At 43.7% G+C, this 23,221-nt stretch overlaps 1 protein-coding gene across 5 annotated transcripts in view; it reads left to right on the forward strand.

Annotated features, from left to right (window-relative positions):
- CHCHD6 (coiled-coil-helix-coiled-coil-helix domain containing 6) overlaps nt 1-23,221 on the forward strand; it is a 447,244-nt gene that overhangs the window by 178,517 nt on the left and 245,506 nt on the right. The gene's annotated exons all lie outside the window — the stretch shown is intronic.

The raw sequence follows: 23,221 nt of genomic DNA on the forward strand, positions 1-23,221 counted from the left end.
GTACCTTTTATATCGGAGCGTCTCCCGGGGGCTCACGTGACTCCTTGGCTCTCTCTCCTCGGCTGACAGCAATAACGTGAGGGGCCGAGAACTCCCGCTGACATCAGCCGGGGAGGAGAGTAAGCCGAGGAATCACGTGAGCGCCGGGAAACGCTCTGATATAAAGGTACAGAACGGAAGCTTTTTTATATAACACAGACACTGAGGCACATAATGTTATTTTACAGAGAGGATTGTATGTTTTTATTGTAGTTATGATAGCAGCAGGAAGGGGGGGAGAGCTGGGGAATGGACAGAGCTGACAGGAAGGGAGGGGAGGGGGGGGAAGAGCAGAGGAGAGCAGAGAGGCGAGCTGCGGATGACGGAGGCACATAAACTGACCACGGTGTCAGGGCTCAGCAGCCATGATAAACCGTGGTCAGTTTACAGGGGGGAGGGCATAGCCAGCCAGGATCAGCTAGGTTTTTTAGGTGATAGAAGGGGCCAGATTGTGGCACTGTGCTGTAATTTATGCTTTGAGGGAACAGGATCTGTTTGTTACCCTATAAAAAAAAAAAAAAAAAAAACTTTAACCTCCTTAGCGGTATTCCAGAGTTAACCCCGAGCCACACTCGGGATCGCATCGCAAGATCCAGGTACAGTTACTTACTTTGTCCCCAGGATCCTGCGATGTCCTCCCCACTGTGTGTGCGAGCCGTCCTCTACCGGATCTATCACAGTGCCAAGCTCCATTCCCTGCGAGCGTTGCGACACACAGGGACAGAGCACGGCGCCAAATTCAAAAAGTTAAAAACACACAATACATACAGTATACTGTAATCGTACAGAATACAGTACTGTATCAAATTATTTCACATCCCTTTTGTCCCTAGTGGTTTGTCCAGTGCCCTGCATGCAGTTTTATATTATAAATACTGTTCTTTCTGCCTGGAAACTGGAGATTGTCCATAGCAACCAAAAAGCTCCCCTTTACATCAAAAGTGGTTTTAGACCAGCTAGAAAACAGCGATAATAAATTAGAATCACTCGCAGAATTGAGCGATAGTGATTTGTGGGGAGATCCGTCATCAAACACTGAACGTAATGACCACGGCAATTCTGCAACTGAGAAAATTTCAGTGTTTTTGATTTGATTACATTATTGAATAATTTTTATTATTATTATATTATTATTTGTTAGAATTATAGTTATTTATTATATTATAATTTATGATTTCGCGTTTCAAACTTTATCATACCCGGGATGTCTACTAGACTCTTGTTTGGACAGATTTAAATGTGTTATTCCTAAGAATTACAGGCCTACAATATAAAACGCCAAATTTCCATGCAAAACAATTGTACCGCTTTGAGCATCAAAAATCTGAAATAATCATACCGCCAGGGAGGTTAACTATCTAATTCCTAGCATATATCTAGGAAGGTGCTACTTATGCCGCGTACACACGACCGGACTTTACAGCAGACTTTGTCCGGCGGACTTTTCGACGGACTTTATGACGGACTTTCCGAATGAACGGACTTGCCTACACACGATCCACCAAAGTCCGAGGGATTCGTACGTAATGACGTACGACCGGACTAAAACAAGGAAGTTCATAGCCAGTAGCCAATAGCTGCCCTAGCGTCGTTTTTTGTCCGTCGGACTAGCATACAGACGAGCGGACTTTTCGACCGGACTCGAGTCCGTCGAAAACATTTGAAACATGTTTCATTTCTAGGTCCGTCGAACTTTTGGGGGAAAAAAAGTCCGCTGGAGCCCACACACGATCGAATTGTCCGACGGACTCCGGTCCACAGGACCAAGTATGCCGTAAAGTCCGATCGTGTGTACGTGGCATCAGAGAAGATTGCAGATAAACAGGTACAACTTATATAGGAGGATTTGTTTCATCTCCTGTGTATCACCTGAGGCCAGTCACTTCACTAGGTATATGTGAGGGTTTACAACCACTTTACCATGGGCAGTAGCCATGTTGGTACACGCAGAGTGGTAACATTTATTCATTCTGCTGTTTTGGCAGACGACATCTTGTAAATGGGACCGTACAGCAACTGTGTGTCATGGATGTGGTTGCAACCCAGCGCGCCAGGCTATCAGTGGTTAAAAAAAGGCGCCCAGGAGCCAACATATCGCCTTAGTTCCACATGTCAAATGTCTTTTGAAAAGCGAACTACCATGGATCTCCTTGTACTGTTAACACTACCGCACATGTAATCGAGGCCTACAAGTTTAGTATCGCTTAGGTCAGCCTCCTCCGTCTCTTGAAATCGATGAGCTTATCAACATTTTCCCGCAGCATCGCAACTAATAAAAAACGCTGGATGCTGCACTTAACACATGCGTTATCCGTTACCGTCCTTTAATGCATCACGGCCAACAGGGTTACATTAGCTTCTTAATTTCGAGAAGCCGTGTTCCAGGCTGAAAGGTGTACGGCCAAGTGGGTTACTTTGTCCTTAACAGAGGAGCGGTGAAGTGCCTTTATGAGGTCTGTAAAGTGCGGAAAATGTCCATTAAGCGTCGGCGGGCGATGAAATACACAGGCCGTACTACTCATCATACCGCAATAGAGCTTAATTCCATCAGGAAAGAAGAAAAATACGATTTTGTTTTTCAGCCCTTCTCTTTTTGTAGATTTTTTTTTTTTTTTTCATCCCCATAAATGAAAGCGGCGATCACATGGTACACTCATTCTTTTTTTTTTTTTTTTTTTTTTTTTTTTTTTTTTTATTAGCTGCTGCTTTTATATAATTTCACTTTCATTTGTGGAATGTACACAGACCTTGACATTTTCTGTTTCTATAGTCACAGCTATAAAGCTTCTCCTAATCCTTTATTATGTCGTGCCTCCTACCGCCCCCCTCCTACGACCCTCTCCATCGTTTTCAGCCATTGGCTTGGTGGCAAACAGAACTGTATACAAGCGCTTGTTGTTTTCATAGGAGGAAAAAAAAATACGATAATAGAAAACCTTTCTTTAAAATGATTTCAATGGAAGACGACCTTCCTTTAAAGCTGATATTTCGGCTTTTGCGCGGTTGCTGGTGAGCTGAATGATGTGCCAGCTTCTCTCTCATGAAATTCTTTGGCAAGATATACCAGCACCTCTTTTCTATACCGCCCGTGTTCTGCGGGCATTAAAAAGCCAGTTGATGTCATTGAGTGGTTTTCGGTAACATAGAATTAAAGCTGAATGCCAGGCAAATCGCTTAAAGTGGAACTTCAGTTATTTTTCAACTTTCCATCTATTAAATCTTCTGCTCTTGTTGTTTTAACTTTGGATAGTAATGCCGCGTACACACGATCGGTTTTCTCGTCGATAAAAGATATGACGGCTTTTCCGACGGAATTCCGCTCAAGTTTGCCTTGCATACACACGGTCACGCAAAAGTTGGCTGAAATTACGACCGTCATAAACGCGGTGACGTATAACACTACGACGAGCCAAGAAAATTACGTTCAATGCATGCGTCAAATTGTTTCCGAGCATGCGTAGGGATTTTGCGCGTCGGAATTGCCACAGACGATCGTGTTTTCGGATAGGAACTTTTCCCGACCGAAAGACCGATGGAGCATACACACGGTCGCATTTTCCAACGAAAAACTCTCATCGGTCTTTTGCAGACAAAAATTCCGACCGTGTGTACGCGGCATAAAACATTTTTTTTCTGCCAATAAATACCTTATTATTATTATTATTATACAGTTTTTATATAGCGGCAACAGTTTGCTCAGCGCTTAAAAAAATAAAGGCAGACATTACAGTTACATTACAATTTGGTACAAGAGGAATCAGAGGGCCCTGCTCATTAGAGCTTACAATCTAAAAACAGCCTGCTTCCTTTTTCTTTGTCCCTGATGCTGATTTTGTGCAATTGTGTTTCTATGTAGAAAATTGTACAGCAGTAATACTTTGCTTTGTTAAAGGAACTGTATTTATATGATCCAATTCTGCTCTTTGTTTTTGTGTAAGTTTGGTGATGTATACACCACACCCTTTTTATATTAATAAATAAACTTCTATTTTTTCATACTCTGATATTTGATTAGTTGCCCTTAAAGCCCCATAGTACTTCTATTGGGGGGTACTCTCTCTTTACACGATTTCTGAATATCGGGATGTTGGCAACCCTTGGGTCTATTTGGGTGGTTCTCTACAAAAACACTTCCTTTTTTTTGTCTGGTAAAAAGCCTAGGCTTATGGCATCATGCACAAGCTCTCTCTCTCTCAGTTTGCCTGGAGGGGAGGTGGGATGAGCCATAAGGGCCAATGAGAGCTCCAGAGCTGGAGGTGTGCCTCTGTGTGTCTGTGTAAATCCAGGAAGTGAACAGGCAGCAGCTTCAGATGCCCACAATTAAAATGGTTGCAGCCAGACTCCGTAGAAGGAGATTTCTGCAGCATATTTGGCATGTACAGAATCACAGTATATATAAAATAATATGCAAAGTGGTTGGAGGGAAGCTTCAGAATGACAAAGATGTTTTTATTACAAATTATGTAAGCAGACTGCAGTTCCTTTTTAAAACACATAATAAAGTGGTATTAAATCCTTCTTTTCTAAATAAGAAATATAATCGACATACTGGACTAAACACTTCTTTTTAAAATCCAGTAAAAATATTTTTTATTCATCTTCTAGTCTCTTCCTCCAGTTTCCTGCGCACATCTCCCCTGAACTTCCAGTTGCAGAGCGTGTGCTCAACAGGTAAATAAGAGTCACCTAATCACTGTGCTCAGGACTACAAGTCATAGTCCTGCTGTGCATGCCTACCCCAATAGCTGATATTAGGATGATCCCTGGGACGACAGTCAGTGAAACGAAACGCGTAAGAGCGGGGTCAAGCTTGTTAATTGTTTCTTGTTAATGCCTGGCTGTTCTTTTTACTTTGTGAATATGCACTTTGGATTTTAACCACTTAAGGTCCACCTTATAGCAGTTTTACTGTTACAGGATGGCACCTGTGTGCCGGATCACATATATATATATATATATATATATATATATATATATATATATATATATATGTGTATATGTGTGTGTGTGTGTTCCGACTCTTCTGGGTAGGGGGCGGGCATGCGTGCTGCCGGCGGCTCGCTTTCGTGAGAAAGCTGATCGGCAGGTGCACCGTACCCTACGTCCTCTCGTTAGGCATGTAAACAAGGCAGATCGCCGTTCTGACAGGGGAGAAGGGATAGATCCTGCGTTTCTGCTAAGTAGGGAATGAATTCCATCTCTTCCCCTAGTAAAAGCACTTCACAAAGTATAGTAAAACACTGGCTAGGCACACAGTTAACCCGATGATCGCCCCCCATGTCTGCCAGCACCCGCCAATCATCCAGCACAGAGGCAAAATGGTGGTAAACAAGGCACATCGCTGTTCTGACAGGAGGGAAGGCATGGATCCTGTGTCTCTGCAAAGCAGGGACATGGATCCATGTCTTCCCCTAGTTAAAGCACCTCCCAAAGCACACAGGCTAGAAACACAGTTAACCCTTCGATCACTCCTGATGACTCCTTCCCAGCCAGTGTCATTAGTACAGTGACAGTGCATATTTTGTAGCACTGATCACTGTATTAGTGTCACTGGTCCCCAAAAAGTGTCAGTTCGTGTCAGAGTGACCGCCACAATGTCCCTGATCGCCACAATCACTAGTAAAATAAATAAATAAAAACATCCCATAGTTTGTAGACACTACAGTGCCATGTACACACGATTGCACATTCCGACAACAAAACCGTGGATTTTTTTCCGACGGACGTTGGCGCAAACTTGTCTTGCATACACACGGTCACACAAATGTTGTCGGAAATTCCGATCGCCAAGAACACGGTGACGTACAACACATAAGACGAGCCGAGAAAAATTAGGTTCAATAGCTAGTGTGGCTCTTCTGCTTGATTTCGAGCATGCGTGGACTTTTGTGCGTCGGAATTGTGTACACACGATCGAAATTTCCGACAACAAGTTTTGTTGTCGGAAAATTTGAAAACTTGCTCTCAAACATTTGTTGGCGGAAAGTCCGACAGCAAATGTTCTTTGGAGCATACACACGGTCGGACTTTCCGACAACAAGCTCACATCCAACATTTGTTGTCGGAAAGTCCGACCGTGTGCACAACAGTTGCACAAACCAATCAATATGTGTTTATTGTGATTTTTTTTTTTTTTATTTATTTATCAAAAACATAGCAGAATACATATTGGCCTAAATTTATGAAGAAATTAGATTTTTTTCAATTCATTTATTGGATATGTTTTATTGCAGAAAGTAAAAAAATATATTTCTTTTTTCAAAATTGTCGGTCGTACTTATAAATATTACTTAAAAAATAAAAACCGCAGAGGTGGTCAAATACCACCAAAAAAAAAGCTCTTTTTGTGGGGAAAAGGGACATAAATGTTATTTGGCTACAACGTTTCATGACCGCGCAATTTGTCAGTTAAAGTAATGTAGTGCCATATCACAAAAAAATGGCCTGGCCATGAAGGGGGGTAAATGTTCTGGAGGTCAAGTGGTTAATAAAAACTGGTAAAAATTACTTCACTATGCAGATCCCCTTCCTCTTCTATTTTGTAAGACCGGGTTTTAGCGTGATCCTGCACAGAGAGAGCCATCCGTCCCTTTGTGAGAGATTTCAAGCGATCTCAGACTTCTTGTTTTGTGAGGTCTGGAGCTCTGGAGTTGGTGAAGGAGATTCATTAAGTTAAGTTTCACAAGTAGATGCACTTTTTGAAATCACCTTTTGGACTTTTTATGTGGACTTCTTATTAAAGCGTAGTTGGTGAACATACAATGGGGGTTAGTAGATGGATGGGATCAGTGGGAAGAGCAGTCGATGAGCAAGCCAAAGGTTGGTAAAGAGTAGTAGCTGGATAGGATCAGGCGGAAGCACAGTTGATGAACTATCAGGAACCATGAATCAGACTGAGGCAGAAGTAAAGTTAAATCACACTTGTTTAATAATAATAATAAGGTAAACAGAGTAAGCGTAGTCAAAACAAGCCAGAGTTCAGTAACCGGATTGGGTAGTCAGCCAAGCAAATGTCAGAGAGCCAGAGATAAACGTAGTAGTACAGCAAGCAGGATCAGGAGCCAGAAGGAACGTCAGCCGAGCAAGTCTTCAATGGGAATGCAGGAGAAAGTCTCTGTGATGTTGACAAAGGCGAAGGCAGAGATGAAGTGAGCTGGACGGCTTTAAGTAGGCAGGACTGACGAGCAGAATCAACAACAGCTGGGTAACTGTGGAGAGAGATGAGCTGGCAATTATCTGACAGCTGAGCGGCCAGCTCAGAGAAGGAAGGGCTGAGGCCAGCCCTGACATGAACAAATCAAGGGTCAGTAATGAGTAGTAGCAAAGATAAGGGGAGCAGCAGGTTTGCAAGGAGTAAGGTATTGGCTGGATAGAGCACAATAATCTGGCAAACAGGAAGTGCAAGTACATGGCCTAAACAGGAAGTTCATATGAGGATCAAAAAGTTCAAGGTTTAACCACTTCCGGACTGCCGCACGACAATATACGTCCTAATTTTGAATTGAAATGTCTTTTTGACCCCAGATCTCATATTTAAGAGGTCCTGTCATGCTTTTTTTCTGTTACAAGGGATGTTTACATTCCTTGTAATAGGAATAAAAGTGACACTTTTTTTTTTTTTTTTTTTTTTAAAAGAACAGTGTAAAAATAAAAGGTAAAATAAATAAGGAAAAAAAAAATTTAAACGCGCCCCGTCCCGCCGAGCTCGCATGCAGAAGCGAATGCATACGTGAGTAGCGCCCGCAAATGGTGTTCAAACAACACATGTGAGGTATCGCCGCGATCGGTAGAGCGATAGCAATAATTCTACCCCTAGACCTCCTCTGTAACTCAAAACATGCAACCTGTAGAATTTTTTAAACGTCGCCTATGCAGATTTTTAAGGGTAAATGTTTGTCGCCATTCCACGAGCGGGCGCAATTTTGAAGCGTGACATATGTTGGGTATCAATTTACTCGGCGTAACAATATCTTTCACAATATAAAAAAAAAAATTGGGATAACGTTACTGTTGTCTTATTTTTTTAATTCAAAAAAGTGTATTTTTTCCCAAAAAAAGTGCGATTGTAAGACCGCTGCTCGAATACGGTGTGACAAAGTATGGCAACGACCGCCGTTTTATTCTCTAGGGTGTTAGAAAAAAAAAATGTATAATGTTTGGGGGTTCTAAGTACTTTTATAGCAAAAAAGACCTGTTTTTAGCTTGTAAACAACAAATCTCAAAAAGAGGCTCGGTCCTTAAAGTGGGGTTCCACCCAAAAAACAAAAATACCTGGAAAAATTCTAAAAAACAAAACAAAAAAAATTTGGATATTTTTTTTTTTTTTTCACTTACCTCTAAATGCCTGTTGCTAGGGGGTCCCTCGTAGTCTGCCTGTTCCTTTGCCTGGGCTGGTGACATCACTTCCCCCTCGGCACAGGAAGGGCTCCGCTCTGCTCCCTCCCTCCTGTCAATCATCTGGGACCCATTACAGGTCCCAGGTGATTGAGCGGCCAATCACGGCGCGCGGCGCCGCTCGCGCATGCGCAGTGGGTGCCAGGCTGTGAAGCCACAGCCCGGCGCCCACAGTTGAAATGCCGGCGCCGACGAGCGGAGGGGGGGGGACGAGCGGGGCTTCGATCCCCCGCATCGCTGGACCCAGGGACAGGTAAGTGTTCAATTAAAAGTCAGCAGCTGCAGTATTTGTAGCTGTAGACTTTTAATTTTTTTTTTTTTTAAGTGGTTAACGGAAACAAGGTATAAAGCAGACATGTCCACAGGACCAGACAGGGAGCTGTCCAGCATTTCAGGTGGCCCTGCAAGAAGAGCCACAGCCAGACACCACAGAAGGTCCCGGGTTCAGATCTGGATCCTGACAGGATTGCGATTCAGCTGCTTACACTCAAAAATATATTTAACAGTGTATATAAATACAGAACTGCCTTGATTTTGCGTCTTTTCTATCAGCTTTAAAACCAGTTTTGAAAAAAATACAGAAAACACGCCACACTTGCAGAATCCTTTATGATGTACATGAATATCGCTTGTCTCTAAACCCTTCTTCTGCTTTGCAGATGATGGAAGGAGTGGGGGCTGAGTGGCTGTCTTGCCTCCTGTTTTTGATAACTGCTCTCAAAACACAATTACTTTTTTTAGACAGTTGATTCTGGCCGCGGTACAGCGTCCTGCTTATCATCACTCGCATGCAGCTGGCTTGGCTCCACCCGCTTTCTCCTCCGTGTGGATCCTGGAATTTAGAGATGCCTCTTCCTCTCTTCTGTCTTTTGAATTCTACAGAGCTGCACTCAGAATGGTAAAATATTGCAGTATTTCCTGCTGCAGTCCATCGTCAAAAAGGCATACACAGTCCCAGGGCGGCAGAACCGCAAAGACCAAACTAGACCAATAGACATACTTGTGCGCAGCCTATTGCATTAGGGTGTGCACCCTTAAGCTCAAACACACATGTGCAGGTGTCTACATATATATGACCCCGACACATTGATCTGCCTACTGGCATAGTAAAAGAGAAGAGCATAAACACTTCTCTTATGGCAGAGCCGGTAAGAGGGAGATCTTTCCCCTATTTCTGCTGCTACACAAAGCGATAACACTAATGTGCACGGGGTTACACAAAAGTGTGTGTGCTGCGATGCATTGCGTTTAGGTATGAATGGGCCCGTGATGGCTCAGGGCCTCAGTTTTTTCATTCAAGCATTTTGGTCTCCAAACAGCAGCCTATGGGCCAGATGCAGCTCTTTACTTACCTTTATCTGACCCTTGGGACACTTTTGCTACCTCCTGATAAGAGGCACTATTCCTCTCACTGACACCAACAATGGTGGAGCAATGTTCCTTCCACTGACCCCAGTGATGGAGCATTAATTCCTTCCACTGACAAAAATGATGGGGCACAATTCCTCCCACTGATATAAACAATTGTGCACTTTTTTTTTTTTTTTTTTTTTACTGACAACAATGATGGGGCCCTGTTCCTGCCAATGACACCAACAGTAGGGTAGTATTCCTCCCACTGATACCAGCAATGGAGCATTATTACTTCAACTAATACCACCAGTAGGGTAGTATTCCTCCCACTGGCACCATCGATGAGGCACCTTTCTCCCACCAAGATAAACAATTGGGAACTATTCCTTCCACTGAAAACAACAATGGGATAATATTCCTCCCACTACTACCAAAAAGGTGCCACTACTCCTTATTCTAATGACCATAGGCAATGTAAATGTTTTCCCTCCCATTGACTCTGGGGCATTTTCTCCACCCCCTAAAGTCTGAAGGATAATTAATTGGCCGTTTGTTTAGAAAATTTGGAGACCCTTGCTGTGGAGCAGTGGTCTCCAAACTGTGGCCCTTTGCATGTCTTTATCCGGCCCTTGGGGCATTATTCCATCCACTGACACCAACAATGGGGCGTAAGTCCAGTCACTGACACCAACAATGGGGCACTATTCCTCCCACTGACACTAGCGAAAGGGCACAATTCCTCCAATAACCCCAACAATGGGGCGCTTTTTCTCCCACTGACATCAACAATGTGGCACTATTTCTCCACTGACGTGAACAAAGGTCACAATTCCTCCAATGGCACCAACAGTGGGACACTATTCCTCCCACTGAAATCAATAATGGGGCAATATTCCTCCCACTGACACCAATGATGGGGCACTATTCCTGCCATTGGCACCAACAATGGGCCACTATTCCTCCCACTGACATCAACTATGGGGCACTATTCCTCCCACTGACACCAACGATGGGCCACTATTTCTCCCACTGAAACCAATAATGGGGCACTATTCCTCCCACTGACACCAATAAAAGGGCACTATTGCTCCCACTGACACCAACGAAAGGGCACAATTCTGCCAATTAAACCAACAATAGGGCATGATTCCTCCCGCTGGCACAATTAATGGGGCACAATTCCTTCCATTGATACCAATGATGGGCCACTATTCTTCCCAATGACACCAATGATGGGCCACTATTCCTCCCACTGACACCAACAATCGGACACTATTCCTCCCACTGACACCAACAATGGGGCCCTATTCTTCCCACTGACACCAACAACGGGGCACAATTCCTTCAATTGATACCAACAATGGGGCACTATTCCTCCCACTGACACCAGACAGGGCACTGTTTACGCCTACTGGTTGCCTGTACATTTTTTTGTCCCACTGGCCCTAGTCCGGCCTCCCTAAAGTCTGAAGGACAATAAATTGGCCCTTTGTTTCGAAAGTTTGGGGACCCTCGCTGTAGAGCACCAGTTTATCCCTGGCCTGGCATATGCACCACTTTTTCTTTTTGTGTTTCCCAAATATACCCACTGCAGGCACCTTGCTACCCCTCTCATTTGGAAATCCTAAATGTAATTTAAAAAAAAAAAATGTTTCTTTCAGTCACCAAGCAGATTCATACCCACCTTACAGGTTTGAATTCAGTAGATGTTATACAAAACAAACTGCAGAGCACGGGCTTCAGGAGGCAGACACACCCAACCCACGTGTAAGGAGCTCGGTGGCATCTGGCTGCAGTGGATTACAGAGAATTCAGGTCTAGTGGGTTTCTCTTATTTTAGAACGGTTACGTTATAACTTGATCATATAAGCAGGTCACTGGTTTCATGTGTTGACTGTTATTGCCCTTTAAATTCTGTTTTGGATCATTGCCTAAGATTTTAGCCCCGGGCAAACAGGACTGAGCCTACGTAATGGCAGAAAATTATAGAGAAGTGTGCAGAAAAAAGGGCCTGCTGGTCCAGCAGCATGATCCTACTGTAAGTAAATGGCATGCCTCCCCCTCTCCATAGAAAGGTCTGGTTATATCAACCACACTTTGCAGTGCTCTTGCCCAGAAGGCAATCAAACCAGACCTGCACAACCAAAAGTCTATAGAGAGCCTAACACTGCAAACATGCTTAGAAGACAAGCACTGTGACCTCATTAGCATGTTGTCACTAACTATCTAGTCACCTGATCTGGCAAAAGTCTCTGATACCCTACTGTTGTGGTAGAATCCCTCCCATGCTATTCAGACAAGCAGAGTTTAGGCATTTTGTGTAGGGTTGAAACCTGCTGCACCCCCCCACCCCCCGCCCCCCCATCCCAACAACAGTAACAGCACTTTCTGTTGCAGGCTGGCAACACTAAACCACTGCTTTGCGATTAGCAGCAGCATTGTCGGCCTGATGTGAGCCAACTGAAGCCGGGCGACAGGCTAAGTATGAAGCAGCGGATTATGCCGCGTACACACGATCGGAAATGCCGCCAGCAAAACTCCGACGAGAGCTTTTGGACGGAAAATGCGACCGTGTGTATGCTCCATCGGACTTTTCCCGGCGGAATTCTAGCCAGCAAAAGATTGAGAGCAGGTTCCCAATTTTTCGGTTGGAAAAAGTTCCTATCCGAAAATGCGATCGTCTGTATGCAATTCCGATGCGCAAAAAAAAAAAACACGCATGCTCGGAAACAATTGGACGCATGCTCGGAAGCATTGAACTTCATTTTCTCGGCTCGTCGTAGTGTTGTACGTCACCGCGTTCTTGATGGTCGAAGGTTCAGAGAACTTTTGTGTGACCGTGTGTATGGCAAGCCAAGCTTGAGCGGAATTCGGTCGGAAAAACCATCCAAGTTTTTTCTGACGGAAATTCCACTCGTGTGTACGCGGAATTAGCGTTGTCAGCATGCAAAGTGTTGCATGCTGACAACCCTGCTGGCTGTTCAGTGTGGAAGGGGGTGTGGGAATCACGAACATCATTGAAAAGAATCACAAATATTTAGGTATATAAAAGAATTCTAATATGTGTATTTAGCAGTTTGGCCACAGTTCTGCTTTAACCACTTGACCTCCGAAAAATTTACCCCCCCATCCTGACCATTTTTTGCGATACGGCACTGCGTTACTGCGGTCATGCAACACTGTACCCAAATAAAATGTACGCCCTTTTTTTCCCATAAATAGAGCTTTCTGTTGGTGGTATTTGATCACCTGTGCGGTTTTTTTTTTTGAGCTATAAACAAAAAAATCTGACAATTAACCACTTCCCGACCGGCGCACGCCGATGTACGTCGGCAGAATGGCACGGCTGAGCAAATGGACTTACAGGTACGTCCATTTGAATTCCCCGCCGTGCCATTGCGTGCGCGCCGGCTGGGAGCTCCGTGAGTCGGGTCGCGGGTCCCGCAGACTCGATCGCCGTGGGGATACCCGCGATCGCCTCACGGAGAGGACGAACGGGGAGATGCTGATGTAAACAGCATCTCCCCGTTCTGCCTAGTGACAGTGTCATTGATCTCTGCTCCCTGTCATCGAAACAGAGATCAGTGACGTCACACACACAGCCCATCCCCCCTACAGTTAGAATCACTCCCCTAGGACATACTTAACCCCTCCCCGCCCCCTAGTGGTTAACCCCTTCACTGCCAGTGTCATTTACACAGTAATCAGTGCATTTTTAATCGCACTGATCGCTGTATAAATGACAATGGTCCCAAAAATGTCCGACATGTCTGCCATAACGTCGCAGTCACAATAAAAATAGCTGATCGCCGTCATTACTAGTAAAAAAAAAAAATTATTAATAAATATGCCATAAAACTATCCCCTATTTAGTAAACGCTATAACTTTTGCGCAAACCAATCAATAAACGCTTATTGCGATTTTTTTTTTAACCAAAAATATGTAGACGAATATGATTGGCCTAAACTGAGGAAAAAAAATGTTTTTTTATATATTTTTGGGGGCTATTTATTATAGCAAAATGTAAAAAATAATGCGTTTTTTTTCAAAATTGTCGCTCTTATTTTGTTTATAGCGCAAAAAATAAAAATCGCAGAGGCGATCAAATACCACCAAAAGAAAGCTCTATTTGTGGGAAAAAAAGGACGTCAATTTTGTTTGGGAGCCACGTCGCACGACCGCGCAATTGTCAGTTAAAGCGATGCAGTGCCGAATCGCAAAAAACGCTCTGGTCAGGAAGGGGGTAAAATGTTCCGGGGCTGAAGCGGTTAAAAAAAAAAAAAAAAAATTCTTTACTTTGTGCTATAAAACCCATCCAATAAAAAATAAAAAAAATCTAATTTCTTCATCAATTTAGGCCAATATGTACTGTGCTACATATTTTTGGTAAAAGAAATCCCCAATAAGCGTATATTGACTGGTTTGCGCAAAAGTTATCGCATCTACAAGCTATGGGATATTTTTAAAATTTTTTTTTTTACTAGCAATGGCGGTGATCAGCGACTTATAGCGGGACTGCAATATTGCGGCAGGCAGACGGACACTAACTGACACTTTTGACGCTTTTTGGGGACCAGTGACAGTAATACAGCGATCAGTGCTAAAAATATGCACTGTCACAGTACTAATGACACTGGCTGGGAAGGGGTTAAACATTGGGGGCGATCAAAGGGTTAACTGTGTTCCTAGCCAGTGTTTTAGTGTACAGTGGAGGAGGTGCTTTTACTAGGGGAAGACAAGGATCCATGTCCCTGCTCTGCAGAGACACAGGATCAGTGCCTTCCCTCCTGTTAGAACGGGAATCTGCCTTGTTTACATATTAAGCAAAAGGGGAAGCCAGTTAGATCATTGTCTTGGTAGTGAATTCTGCCAACATCTTTATACATTTATTTGAAACCAAAACAATAAACCCCCATTGGGACTTTTGAGGTAGAGAAAAAAGTTATATATTGGGTGATACAGGGTAGGATAAAATATCCAAAAGTTTTTTTGGTTATGCAACAATAAAAATACTCATGTTAAAAGAAACACCCCACAACAAATATAGTAGTATAGTAATGCTGCAGGGCTTTTTTTCAGGGGGAACTTGGTGGAACTCTGTTCCACCACCTCTGGCTCAGACCCCTTTGGTGCCTGCTCAACACAATCACTTGTAAACACAGAAGTCCAGTTTCTGTGTTTACAAGTGACAGCTCTGCACTCTGTGTGTAAAGCCCCCCCCCCCCCCTGAACTCGGCACTCTGTATGTAATGCAATCCTGGTATTTAATGCCCCTTTAAGACCCTCCTACCAAACCCACTATTTGATGTGATTTGGAGGGTGTATGTGGGTGGAGGGGTTTTGGGGGGGTCACGGTTGAGTTCCAGCACCTATTGTTTGAGAAAAAAATCCCTGGTAATGCATATAATCCATATTATTGGCAACCTATAACTCCGATGTACAGGGCACCCGGTTGACCAGCATGGGATGTATGGCCAGATCCTATGGGGCTTTCACAGGGTTGCCTTGTTTACATAGGCAGACCACCATTCTGCCTCTGTGCCGAATGATCGGCAGGTGCCGGCGGACATCGAGTCCACGGTACCCGCAGATCAGCTCCTGCTGTGTATAATCATGTGTGCGCCCCCTACCCAAAAGTGTCGGATCACGTACTAGGTACGTGATCTGGAGCAGCAGTGCCACCTTGCCGTGGTATATGTAAGTTATACGGTCGGCAGGTGGTTAACGTGGTTGTAAAAATCCTCAGATGCTACACAAAGATTAAACAAATCCTCCTACATAAGTTGTACCTGTCTATCTGCTGCCTCTTATTTCTACAGCCTCCTAAATCCCACAGATCAAAGGTTTCTCAGCTCTAGCGGGGGGGGGGGAGATCTGAGGTCACACTCTGCACAGCATAGAGAAGGGAGCTAAGTGTAATCTGAGACCTGAGTGGAGGCAATAGACCCCCACACACATACACACAGTGAAACATGCACTGCTGAAGTTGTCAGTCACCTGTTGTGTGCTAGAGGGGGGACGGGGCATCCCCCAGGACTCTGTAGTGTTGGCATAGACTGTCAGAGGAGTCATGTAGACAGCAGAGGAATGGTAGAGCATACAGAAATCATGCTAGTTGTTTTGGATTGAGGCAAGTACACACTATACAGAGATATGCTCTGTTCATTATTCATTTCAACGGTTTACAATCACCTTTCATCTTATACAGAAGACTAAACTAAAAAAAAAAAAGCATCTAGTATAAGAATTATTTTTATTTCCATATTTCATTCTTCAGGCAAAACCTTCTTCAGAGTTCATTCTGCTTTCATTGCAAAGAAAAGGTAATCCTCAGTTGTAAATATGGTAATCATAAATTTTTGTACACATAGAAGATGTGCATTTAACTGGCGGAATAGAGGAAAGCCGTTTCCTCTTTAGGAAGTTGATCCATCCTGCAATTGGGGGCTTTTAATGTATTTGGATTACAATATATGAAGCCATTTGCTCATTTCCTATCTGTGGATGGAGCGAGCCATTATCGCCATTACTGACGCTTAGTGTTGTATAAGGAGGGGAGATGGGAATATATTGAGAATGGACAAGTTGCTTCTAATGTACGTATTTGAACTAGAACTAGACGAGGGTGCACTTCTCTATGCACCAAAAGGCCGTTTATCTAAAACGTAACCTTTTATTATAAACCATAAAAGGTATGTAAATGACCATAACAGGTATCCCTACATGGTGAGGTCAATGCCTCTATATATGAAGCAAAGTTCTACCTCTATGTGGTAATATTTACATCTAGCAAGTTAAAGCGGAGCTCCACCCAAAAGTGGAATCTCCGCTTGTCTGCCCCCCCCCCGCTGCCACATTTGGCACCTTTTGGGGGGAGCGGGTACCTGGTTTTGACAGGTACCTGCTCTCACTTTCCTCTGAGTTTGCCACGGCAAACTCAGCCTGAAGTTCAGCCCCCCTCCTCCTTCCCCTGCAGTCAACCCATCCACAGAGCGCTGTAGGGCATGGTTTCCCTTAGTGAAGATGCCGGGGGCAGCACCCGATAGCCGATTGAGACATCGGCTCAGGTGAGGACACCTGGACAGGTAAGTGTCCTAATATTGAAAGTCAGCAGCTACACTATTTGTAGCTGATGACTTTTAATATTTTCTAAAGGAGCCTGAAACTCCTGTTTAAGGCTGAGTTCACACTGGCATTAAGAGCAGGCATATGACAGGTGTTAAAAACGCCCCTCAAACGCCTTTGCACAAGATATAATAAACAACACATTGTGCTGTTCACACTAAGCGTTAGCGTTGCTTCGAAATTGAAGCCTCATGTCGAGTCAGGAAGCCTTTCTTTCTAAACCCTTACAACACACTTTTTGCTACCCTGGATATCTCCTAAACCTGAACGGTTTAGGAGATATCCCCTTTATTTGCATGTGCCGACGTCATCGTGCCGTTGCTTTGGTGAATGTGCCGTCACCGGTGGCTCCCGCGCGCATGCGCGGGAGTGACGTCATTGTGGCTCCGGGCCAATCACAGCGCTGGAGCCCCTGATACCCGGAATTAACCCCGGGAGCGATGTCGGCCACTGGAGCGGGGTACGAGGACGGCTGCAGGTGCTTCAATCTCAGGTAAGTAATTTATAATGAGCTAGTATGCTATGCATACTAGCTCATTATGCCTTTGTCTTGCAGGTTTTTTTTTTTTGTCCTAGGGTTTACAACTACTTTAAGCCTTTCAACGCCTCCCATTCAAGTCTATGGTAACGCTCCGCAAACGCTCTGACAGGCATTTTCAGCGCGGTTTTTATGCGGTTGTGGTGTTTTAAAATTTGTTTATTTTTGTCACTTTGCATTGTGGAGCAGTTTTAACGCTCATCAAACGCTACGAAACCGCGCATAGGGCGTTTAGGGAGCGTTTTTAATGCTTGTAAAACGCCCCATTCTACAGCTCAATGATGCTTGTCTGACGGTCATACTAACGCCATACAATCGCTAGAGAAGTGTTTGTCGAGCGTCAGAAATTTAGTCAAACGTGAAGAAGCCCTAATTAGTGAGACTTTTCTTGATATACACATATAGACAATATGAGGGTTATTATGTCCTCTTACAAGACTCCAGGCTATTTAGGGGATAAGTAAACTCAAGATCTACTCACCAACACTGGCCGGTATAAAGAGATGGGGGTACTTCTGTCTCTCCTTCCATCTATTGGCCATATAAAAATGAGATGAACAAGAAAAATAGAAAGTATACTAGTAAATACTATCTTGTACTGAAGATATGGGCGATCTGTTTTCTGCCCTATGAAAATATCTATCTGTCAGATATGTAATACTGGTACACTCATCCATGTGGGCACAAACCACCACTAATGGACGCACCCCATATATCACCATATCCACAAAAAGGCTTTTCTAATAATCAAGAATGCATTGACACAAGGCACATCTCACTCCACAAAAATGAAAAGGGGGGGACGTGTCAGGACAAAGATTGAATCATGTCAACCTACATGAAAATAAAGTCAGAAGGTGCTCCCAAAACAAAATCACCCAAACCTAAAGTGGTGTTCCACCCAAAAAAAAACAAAAATGCATGAAAATTCCTTAAAAAAAAAATAAAAAAAAACATTTGGAAAAAAATTCTTTTTTTTACTCACCTCTAAATGCCTGTTGCTAGGGGGTCCCTCGTAGTCTGCCTCTTTCAGTGCCTGGGCCGGTGACATCACTTCCCCCTCGGCACAGGAAGGGCTTATTTCTGCTCCCTCCCTCCTGTCAATCATCTGGGACCAATTACAGGTCCCAGGTGACTGAGCGGCCAATCACGGCGCGTGGCGCCACTCGTGCATGCGCAGTGGGTGCCCGGCTGTGAAGCCACAGCCCTGGCTCCCACAGTTGCAATGCCGGCGCCGCCGAACGGTGGGGGAGACGAGCGGGGCTTCGATCCCCCGCATCGCTGGACCCTGGGACAGGTAAGTGTCCAATTAAAAGTCAGCAGCTGCAGTATTTGTAGCTGCTAACTTTTTTTTTTTAGGCCCTCCTCTTAAGGTGGTTGTTACGCCACTGAGTCTTCCTGCTACAATCCCCTCTGTTACATTAACTGATGTGCCCCAGTATGTGTGTTTTGTAAAAAAAATAAAAGAACTAAAAGATACTTTGTTTATAGTTATCTCCCAGCGCTGACAATGTTGATAAACATTTGCCGACTTTTTTTTTTTTTTGACAGCTCTGAGTGAACTTCTCTGCACTTATATAAATGAATCGTGTAAATGCTGCATAGAGATCGTGAGGGGGGGTTGAATCGAGATCGCAATTTTTTTTTTTACGATTATTCCTGCAGCTCTAACATGTATGGTGGGAAAAAAAACACGTCACCATGGGGTTGATTTACTAAAACTGGAGAGTGCAAAATGTAGTGCATGGTAGCCAATCATCTTCCAACTTCAGCTTGTTCAATTAAGCTTTGACAATAACATCTGGAAGCTGATGGGTTTCTTTGCAGAGTTGCACCAGATTTTGCACTCTCCGGTTTTAGTAAATCAACCCCCATGTGATAGTCAGCTATACTTGGTTGCTCATTTTCTTCATTTTCTTTGACTTTCTCACCTCTGATGAAGCTCCATTTGAAGAGTGAAACATGTTACACATGTTACTTTAAATGATCACCCTGTAAAACAACCCATTCAGTTTAAAATTGAAATGAAAGGCAAAACATTTTTATATAGATATAAAAAAAAAAACATTTTAAATACCTTTTTTTTATAAGTGATCACATTCACTCTGTTCTCAGCTGCATAAGAGCTGGGGGGAGGAGAAGCAGCAGCACACTGAGCTTCCCACTGAATGGCTGTGCAGCCGGGGGGGGTGTCAGGGAAAATCCAATCATTGGAGCGTACACTGAGTTCCCAGCATAGCTAGAGAACTGACCACGGTGTGTGTTTTCATGCTTGGTGTGGTCAGTTTTTAATAGGAAAGCAGAGGGACTGGCAGGAACACCGGGGATTTCACACAAAGGAAGCAATACAAAGAGATCCGGATTCTTTCTCATACAAGTACGTGGTACAGCAGGCACATATCAGGAATATAAAAGGGATGGGGTAACAAATGCTTTAGGTGCAGACATAGACACCCGCTATCGACTACAAATCTGTATATGAAACACAGTTTTTAGTAAATGTGACGCAGCAAGTAAAAATGAAAGCCTTCCTCTAATAATACAGATTTAACAACAGCCCAGAAATGACTGCCTGGAAATTGATGAGTGTTTTGCTTTAATCATGCAGCTGCTGTCCTTGGGATGGAATGATATGATAATGCGATCCCCTGTCTCTGAAGCTGGGAGAAATTAGGCTTCCCATTCCTTTCCCTCCTGTAGAGATATCATTATCCTGCGAGAGGAGGGTCGCACGGAGATTTGCCTCATGGTCATCGAAAAACGCTTAATTGAAAATACATGTGGTGCTCCCCAGACCCTCTGAAGAATTATCCCGTTCGCATGCAAAGTGGCTGCGCATATTACATTATAGTTGCAGATACACATTCTGTCTGCAGAATCAGGATTACACATCCCGGCGCTTTTTAAACTGGTTTCTCACTGCCAAAAGTAGACTTACTATTGGGCTCTTGTAGGCACAGTGCTAAGGACCCCTCATTTTTTTTTAGGGCCTTTGAAGGAGGGAACATAGGTAAAGCAAAACAAGTGATTAAAATCAGGGTGGATTTGATTTCAATCACTAGTAAGAATGCTTGATTTAAATCAACTCAATTTAAATCATCATTTTTAACCGCTTCAGCCCCGGAAGATTTTACCCCCCCTTCTTGACCAGAGCACTTTTGGCGACTCGGCACTGCGTCGCTTTAACTGACAATTGCGCGGTTGTGCGACGTGGCACCCAAACAAAATTGATGTCCTTTTTTTTTCCCCACAAATTGAGCTTTCTTTTGGTGGTATTTGATCACCACTGCGGTTTTTATTTTTTGCGCTATAAACAAAAGAAGAGCGACAATTTTGAAAAAAAAAAAAAAAACACGATGGGGGTTATTTACTAAAGGAAAATCCACTTTGCACTGGAAGTACACTTGGAAGTGCAGTCGCTGTAGATCTGAGGGGGACATGCAAGGAAAATAAAAAACAGCATTTTAGCTTGCACATGATTGGATGATAAAATCAGCAGAGCTTCCCCTCATTTCAGATCTACTCCTTAGATTTAGAGCGACTGCACCTCCAAGTGCACTTGCAGTGCAAAGTGGATTTGCCTTTCGTAAATAACCCCCAATATCTTTTACTTTTTGCTATAATCAATATTCCACATTTCTTATAAAAAAAAACACATTTTTTCCTCAGTTTAGGCCGATATGTATTCTTCTACATATTCTTGGTAAGCAAAAACCGCAATAAGCGTATATTGATTGGCTTGCGCAAAAGTTATAGCATCTACAAAATAGGGGATAGTTTTTTGGCATTTTTATTAATTTTTTTTATTAGTAATGGCGGCGATCTGCGATTTTTTAAAAAATTTTTTTATCGTGACTGCAACATTATGACGGACACATCGGACACTTTTGACACTATTTTGGGGCCATTGGCATTTATACAGCGATCAGTGCTATAAAAACGCACTGATTACTGTGTAAATGACACTGGCAGGGGAGGGGTTAGACGCTAGGGGGCGATCAAGGGGTTAAGTGTGTCCTAGGGAGTGATTCTAACTGTGGGGGGGATGGGCTACCTAGGACATGACAGCGATCACTGATCCCAATGACAGGGAGCAGTGATCTCTGTCATGTCACAAGGCAGAACGGGGAAATGCCTTGTTTACATAGACATCTCCCCGTTCTGTGGCTCTGTTACACGATCGCCGGGAGACCGACGGACATTGAGTCTGTGGGTCCCGCGGGCACGGTCACACTGTGCGCAGCGGGAGCGCCTGCTAGCCCCACCAATTAAAGGGGACGTACAGGTACGCTCATTTGTCCACAGCTGCCATTGTGCCGACGTATATCGGCGTGCAGCGGTCAGCAAGTGGTTAAAGAGCAACTGTCATCTCTGTCCCGCAGCGGCTCCTCCTCTGACCCGCTGGTGTCTCACCGACAGTCCCATTCACTTTAATGGGACGGCTGGTGATGCGGCAGTGACACAACAAAGTGAGGGACGTGGCGGCAGCAGGTGAGTGGATGCCGCTAACGGGCGCTGCCATGATGGATCTGAAATGACCGGTGCTCTTTAAATGTAAGGACTTATTCTCGCTGGTAGTTAGAATCTTTAATATTTGTAAACAAAATGAAGGTTTAGTATTTAGAATAATAAGCTGTCAGATTAGTAAAACAGCGATATCAGAACCTATTCAGTCATACAGTTTGCAGTGTACATAGATTTGCAGCAAAACAATGGGATAAAGGAATATTCCCAAACTTTGTTTTATCTCATGGTTACTGTGAAATTGTGTGAATGCATCAATGCAGTGCCTGTTTTCTCAGCTTGCAGAGCTTGGGTTCATTGAATGAGTTTACCAAATGTTGCAGAATATACAGCCTTATGGTACATAACTAAGCTCCATTTCATGCTGAATAAACTAAATGTTTAATGTATCTTAAAGAGAAAACTATCTTTAGATAGATTTTTACTCCAAAAGCATTTTAATAAAATAAATTTGATAAAAAACCCAACAAACTGATTTAAATTTTAAAAAAAATCAGATTTTTTTTTTTTTTTTTGAATTATTGATTTTTATTCACATCTCTGCTACACAGCACACTCCTATCCGATAGGGCAGGAGACCTGATTTTTCCCACCTGCAGTTCATTAACACTTGCAGGTCTTGTCCCTCCCCCAGCCTGTGATTGTATAGTGCAGGGATCTCCAAAACTACGGCCTGCAGACACATCTGGACTGCTACAAGATTTTATCCAGCCCGCAGCTAGGGTCAGTGGCATATCCTCAATGTACGCTCACTGAATGAAGGTTAAAGTGGTTGTAAACCTCAGTCATGGAATCTGAGCAAAGCACATATATCTATAGTGTCTCTCTCTCTCTCTTTACATCTCTGTGATTTTGAATTGCGGGCAGATTTGCCACGACTCTGCCCTTGATTTCAAAGCACTGCAGTGTGAATGACAGATTGCAGAAAGCGCATTTGAATGGCACCTAAAATCGCGGTGCGGTTCTGCCACAACTGTCGCGCAATAAATCGCTCTGCAATCGCGGCAAACCCGCATCGCGTGAAGCTAGTGACCCCAAAAAAAGTTGCGAAATGTGGCAAATCTGCCCACAATTCAAAACGCCGAGATGTGAATGGAGCCTTAATGTCGTTTCTCTCTAGTGCTTCGTTCCTCTGTTGTCAGAATTCTGAGACGTTTTCCAGACACCAGAGATAAATTTGTGTCAGGAGGGAGAAAAGGGGGGGAAGAGCTCAGACCGGAGCTTGTCTATTGTAAAGGGGGGGTGTT

This window comes from Aquarana catesbeiana, linkage group LG07 (genome assembly GCF_042186555.1).
Source record: "Aquarana catesbeiana isolate 2022-GZ linkage group LG07, ASM4218655v1, whole genome shotgun sequence".
Lineage (NCBI taxonomy): Eukaryota > Metazoa > Chordata > Amphibia > Anura > Ranidae > Aquarana > Aquarana catesbeiana.